Below are 6656 nucleotides of genomic sequence, written 5' to 3'. Positions count from 1 at the left end.
TCATTATAGCATCATTCCTTGGACCAGCCTCTGGCTGTACTCCAGCCTCTCTCTCTTGCCCAAGAGAGCAGGGAAACTTCCATTCATTCCCCAGTCCAGTCGACTGTGGAGTGGCTGAATTTCTGATGCTTCCCAGGGACAAAGACTACCTCCTCTCTGGATGGGCTGCAGTCTATATTGATGCCACCCCGCCCATTGGGACAGTCCCTGTTTTCCCGCACTTTTTGGCCTTGGGGCAGCTGGGAACTGTAGGCCAGAAGATGAGGAAGCCCCATTCAACCCAGTGAATGATACCCCTGCAGGCCCCTCTCTGGAACTACAGCTCAATTAAACCTTACGGGGAACATTTTAAACAGAGAACCACAGCCATCTTACAAACACAGGTAACTGCCATTTTGTTACACCTACCAACAGCCACTAAGGGGAAAGTTAGTCCCACACAGGAGGCAAGCAGGAAAAGCATCTTCGTCAAGAGAGAAAGCCGTTTGCCAGTAATTCTGAAAGGGCACAGTGGCTGAATGGCACTGGGGTACTCTTGAGTGGCGGCTGACGGGCCAATGGCTGAGGGAGTGCATGGAACATTGCCACTCAAACATAGAATTTTATATAAGGAGAGATATCTGTTGGATAGATGTTTAGGTGATTTAATACTCTTGCATAAGGAGTACAATTCATCAACTGTGAAAGGAGTTAACTATTCAGTTTGACTTGTCAAACTAATTAATTATTATTATTATACTTACAGTTCATATCATTTTTATAAATTAATAAAGTGCAGAATGCAACAGTGTAAAGTGATTTTAACTCACAATATAGATTCTTACTTACCCTCTCTAAATTCATATTTTATTGGTATTGATTATAATTGTTACAATAATTATTATATTAACATATTGCCTATTTTATTACTATACATATACAGCATAAATCATTTTTTTACCTCTTGGACTTTCCTTCTATCACTTACTCTAACTTTAATTAATTCTTGAACTCCATTACCTTTGTCTGTCTCCAAACTCAAGCTATAACGTGTCTTCGCTCTCAAACTAATACACTGCTGGATGCTGCTGTCACTTATATCAACTGAACAGCCACTATGCAGATTGATCTAAAAATCATTTTACACAATGTCAGTGGTTTGAGTAACGTGGTCAAACACAGAAGAATCTAAAACTAGGCGTGTAAGCTTAAACCTTACATACTCTTTCTGCAAGAGACTCATTTGAAATCTTCTAAGATTCCTATTTTTAAATCTCATCAATTTCCTCAACAATTCCAGGCAAAAGGAACCTCCAAGTCTTGGGGTACTGCTATCTTACTATCACATAGACTGAACTTTGTGAAATCTGATATACAGACTGACCCCCAGGGTAGATTTCTCTTTGTCAAAGGCCACCTGAACGAACGCCCCGTCACAGTAGCATCTCTGTATGCTCCAAATTCTGACCAACTGAGTTTCATCGAACAAATTGGACTCTTTTCAAATTGGACTCTTTTCAAATTGGAGACACAATATTGGGTGGGGATCTTAACTTTATTGTGGATCATACAAAAGACAAAACATCAGAATACATTAAGAAAAATGCAAAAATACAAAAAAATCACCAAATTGGCAGAACTTTTCACCAAACACAACCTAATTGACATCTGGAGACATACTCACCCTTTGGAAAAAGACTTCACCTATTCATTTCCCTGTCATTCTATCTCTAGCATACAATCTACACAAATTGGGACCCACATTTGGTCTGATCATAGTTGGGTTGAATGTATTGCCAGAGTAGGACCTGAACAAAAAATGACATGTCAATGGTCTCTAAATAACCTTTTACTGAACAACGATATAACAACAGAAGAAATCTCACAACACATTAAAGACTACTTTAATATTAACTCTCCAGGGACGGCTTCCCCTGCCATCCTCTGGGATGCCCTCAAATCAGTCATAAGGGGAGCGCCTCATATCCAAGGCTTCATACGTAAAGAAACAAAATGAACTGAAAAGATCAGAATTACTACAAACAATACATGTACTGGAAGTCAAACATAAGAATACAGGAAACAAAAAGATGTATAAAAATCTTTTAGCTGAAAGAAGAAAACTTGAACTACTTGAAATAAATTCTATCCAAAAAAATTTACTGCTCCTAAAACAAAAAGTTTGGTCAACCTCCCCTAAAGCTTTAAGATTCCTTGCTAGAAAAAGGCAAAAGATTTATGCGATCTGAAGAAGCTTATTTACTAACGATAATTGTTTAATCCATTCAGGTTATTTCCTTCTAGGGGTCAAGAAGAAGAAGAAGAATCTCTTTTTTAAAAAAACAATTTTTTATTCGAATAATACAAATTTTAACAGATTCTTTCTATATCTTTTTCCCCTCTTTCTTCCCTTCCCCTTTATTGGCTTCCCACAGCGTTCCAACCACCAGTTCAAATCTTATACTTCCACACATCTCTAACTTGTCATTTACACATCTATAAGAAGAAGAAGAATCTCCATTGTAGTAGACCATGTGGTCAAAGTGTAAAGCTGTAGTCTTAGGTGTCTTTGTTGTTTTGTAGATTTACTGTGAACCCTTCCCTTAGAAATAAATATTTTTACATAGAAGAAAATGTCTGCTCTCCAGTGAAGCAAAGATCTATTGCAATCTCTAAATATTTAACTATTTTACCAATTTTTCCAAGCTGCCAGCTTCAGGTTGGGAAATTCCTGGAGATTTGAGGGGTGGAGATGGAAGAGGGTGGGGTTTGAGGAGGGGGTGGGACCTTAGGCAGGTACAATGTTGTAGGCTTCACTCTCCAAACCAGCCATTTCCTTCTGGGGAACCACTGCTGCCAATCTCCAGGTGAGGGCTGGAAATCACTCAGAATTATAGCTGCTCTTCAGATGGCAGAGATCAGTTCGCCTGGAGAAAATGGTGGACTCTGTGTCATGAGACACTGCTGAGGTTACCACAGCAAATTGACGCTCAGTGCCCAAGGCCAGGGCACCTGCCCGGAGCATCTTTGTAGAGCTTGTTGTATTTATTTCCAAAATGGGCCTTATTCCTAGTAATGGAATAAAACACCAAAATACCTAAAAGAAGAAATCTGTGAAATCTTTTGCCCATTAACTATCCATGTCTCTCTTTTAGTCATAGAGTGAGGTGACTCAGAGTTCCTAGGGTTTACCTATTGTTTCCCAATGACCAATCAGCATGAACACATGAAGCTGCTATATACTGAATCAGGCCATTGGTCCGTCAAAGTCTGTATTGCCTACTCATACTGGCAGCAGCTCTCCAGAGACTCAGGTAGAGGTCCTTCATATCACCTACTACTTGATCCCTTTAGTTGGAGACACTGTGGATTCAACTTTGGACCAAGCAGATGCTCTACAACCCCTGCCCTATTTTCTGGCTAGCGCTCTGAGGTGACCTGGAAGCTATGTGACTGCAATCAGCAGCAGCTCTATGTGATCCTGCCCTTCAAAAGAAGGGGGACACTGATTTCATCCCCATTTCCTGAGGTGGAGAGCTCCTGCCAGTAGAAGATGGAGAGGGATCTATTTTCATGTTAGCTGCATAGGACCAAAAGGACCCACTCTCTGTCTTTACAAAAGACTTGCAGGCCTCCTGGAGTACCCCCTCAGAGAGTCCAAGGCCAAAGTTTCAGAAACACTGATATCAATGCTCCCTCTAAGCTGTGGAATCTTGTGAGCAAAAATTCTACTTTGTGAGCTACCAGCATTAAAGTTGCAACCAAGCGATTTGGCTACTGCATAAATTAGTTTGCTCTGAAGCCATCCTTCCTAAGCTAACTCAAAAATGTGTGAGCCAGAGGCTAAAAAACTGTGAGCTAGCTCACACTAACTCAGGTTAGAGGGAACACTGACTGATATACTACTTTTCCTTGGGGAGAGAATTCTCAGAAACTGGGGAGGGGGGCAGCACCAAGGTCTGTAAGAATGTTTGGTATGAAATGCAACCTGTGAGAACACAATACCTTTGAAAAATCAGCCAGAAACAATGCAATGGAGCTTGCATTCTAATAAGCATGTTTAGGGTTGCAGCTATTGAACCAAGTAGGGGTTACTTCCAAGTGAACGCACATTTAGATCAGGCTATAAAAATAGGGCCTTCCTCACAGTTTCAAAGCATGCTGACAAAACAGGCAAACTATTTGTTGTCAACTTCAACTTCAAATATGGCAAGAAAAAATATAACAAATAGTTAAAAACATTAATGTAGTAATGCCACATATTCTTTATTTTAAGGAACCATTCCTTATTTATTTCAGAAAAAATGCATGAAAAAAGAATGCAGCATAACTACAAAAAGCAACTTTCATTTAATAGACTGGGACAGTTTACTTTTATTTTTTGTTGTTGTTCAGTAAAGAACTGCTAATGTTCTGATGCACGGAATATATTTCTCATGGTTTCACAATGAATTTCTTATTTTTGAGCTCATCAAGGGACAGCTCTAGGAGCAGTAGTAAAAAGAGTGCAAGATCAAGTCCCCACGAGTCTATGAAATTCACTGGGTGATCTTGGGCTATCCACCCTCTCTGCCTAACCTACCTCACAGGACTGTTTTGTTTTGATAAAATGATAAAGCGGGCATGACAACGAGAGGGAATGCATGCTTATCACGCATTACAAGCTCGCCTGTACTGAAAATCCAAATGTGAAGTTATAGTCTTTGTATCCGATAATCGGGTGAAGTAGATATCCTATGACAACGCACGCTTTGTGAATACAACCCCCGCCCCCCCAAAAAATAATTTAGCTCTAAAGATCCACACTGATTTTCTTCCTGTTATAGCTAAGCAATTCCCAATCCGCAACGAACTCTTGAAGAAAAAAGAAAGGCCATTGTAAAGAGGGTCGCGATTTAGGCAAGAGAAACACTCGAGGCGGCAAACTAACTTCGCATTCTGCCTTCCGGCCTCGGAGACTGTGGCCTAACCTGCATACCCCGCCCATTCCCCCCCCCCCCCCCCCCCCCCGCCCCCCCCCCACCCCAACCCCCCCCCCCAGCATAGCCCTAACATTCACTATAACATGTCAGTCAAACACAGCTTACACTGGTGTCGGTCAGTTACATGAATCAGTATGGCTGGAAAAAAATGTGCATAATTGTACTACAAGGAGACAAAACCAGCCTCTTGACCCACTTAGGAAAACTGGCTATAAGCATCTTTTTTATCAACTCTCTGTGCCCTGAAAGTACAGCACAAAAGCCACATGGCAATTTGCAATAATTTTGTTTTCAGATCAGATAGGTATTCTGTGGCCTCAAGGCAGAAAAATGTGGTACAAAGTGTACCTGTTACTTTACCATCAAGGATACAGATGTTACTATAGATGTAAAATTTTCAGAAATATTGAAACCATGAAATCCCCCCCCCCCACATTGGAAGCGAAGCGGTTGTTCTCTGTGACTGGTTCAGAAGATGTCACTCGCTGAGCAGGCAGTGACACAGGCAGGGTAGGGCTGTCTCTGCCCTTCTCTGAGGGAAGGAGCGAATGAGGGGCTTTGGTTGCCGTTCTTTTCCGGCGGGTGGTGTGGGGGAAAGGCCGGCGTTTGTGGTGTCTTTCGGGGAGAGCCTCTGGGCCGCCGCCAGATTCTTTTCCTCCATCGCCGGATACATTGTATAACCTTAGTGCCCAGTCCAGTGCGCCCGCTCCGGCCGTGTCCTTGCCTCGGGCCTATCTGCCAGCCTGTCCAATCCGTTATTGCACAACGGCCCCGCCTGCCCGGCTGACCACCGCAGCCTCCTTCCCCCTCGGGTCGAGGCATGAAACGTGAGTTGCCTTCGGCTTTGGCTCCTGTTTCACGCGAACATGAAGGCGTTGCTTTTTGTGTCGGCATCCTGTTTCGCACTCTAGGCCTCTCAACTTCCTCTGTTGCTAGTGCATCTTTCGGTCTGTGTCAGCTGATTTCATGACAGCCCTGTAGCCACCCTAGGAAAGTGTTACTGGCTACCTCAAGCAACCTTTTCCAGGTGGCGTTAAAAACCCCCCCCCCCCCCGTGAGGCCTATTACAGAGAAGCCCGTACGTTTTTGTTTTTTCTTTCGCCCTCACAAAAACTTGGAGTTCCCCCCCGCCACTGGAGCCTCCTCGCAAGTGGCTGTTCCAGGCATTTTCGTGTAGTGACCTCTTTTTGAGTAACGTGTCTCCGTGGTGTAAACCTATGAACTCGAGTATGGTGCAGCAGCCCTAGGACAGTAAACAGAGTGTAATTTCACTCTGAGTCATTGTGATGGGGGTAAATTTGTTCTAGGCATGTCTCCCTTAAGCCTTTGGCTTGTCCTCTTCAAGGCCAAATAGATATGACGGACAGCTTGTATGTTCTTGTTTCCGTCTCATTCATGTAAAAGTGGATAGTTCTAACATTTATTTATTTAAGTACAAATGGGTGAGGGAAACTGAATCTTGCTTTCTTTCTGGCCACTTCTACACTCTCATTTTTGTCACTTGATTGTCCCTATTGCTTCAGGGTTTCTCCCCCCCCCCAAATGTGTTTTGCTCTCTCTAGTAGTCCCAGAGGGAACAAAACACATGTGGAAAAGGGGGGGGGGGTACCCCAAAGCAATAGGGACAAAAGAGTGACAAAAATGACAGTGCGGAAGTGGCCTCTCTTGCCACACTTCATTGTTTCATACAGTTAT

At 42.8% G+C, this 6656-nt stretch overlaps 1 protein-coding gene across 1 annotated transcript in view; it reads left to right on the top strand.

Moving 5' to 3' along the window:
* The first annotated feature begins 5485 nt into the window (after positions 1 to 5485).
* NDEL1 (nudE neurodevelopment protein 1 like 1) overlaps positions 5486 to 6656 on the top strand; it is a 49015-nt gene continuing 47844 nt past the window's right edge. The window contains exon 1 of the mRNA XM_015423605.1: positions 5486 to 5788. The gene's annotated coding sequence lies outside the window, so the exon portion shown is untranslated. The remainder of the gene's footprint in view (positions 5789 to 6656) is intronic.

Source organism: Gekko japonicus, unplaced genomic scaffold (assembly GCF_001447785.1).
Source record: "Gekko japonicus isolate JY-2015 unplaced genomic scaffold, Gekko_japonicus_V1.1 scaffold4663, whole genome shotgun sequence".
Classification (NCBI taxonomy): domain Eukaryota; kingdom Metazoa; phylum Chordata; class Lepidosauria; order Squamata; family Gekkonidae; genus Gekko; species Gekko japonicus.
Note: the sequence above shows the minus strand (reverse complement) of the source record. Positions and strands in the feature narration are given on the sequence as shown.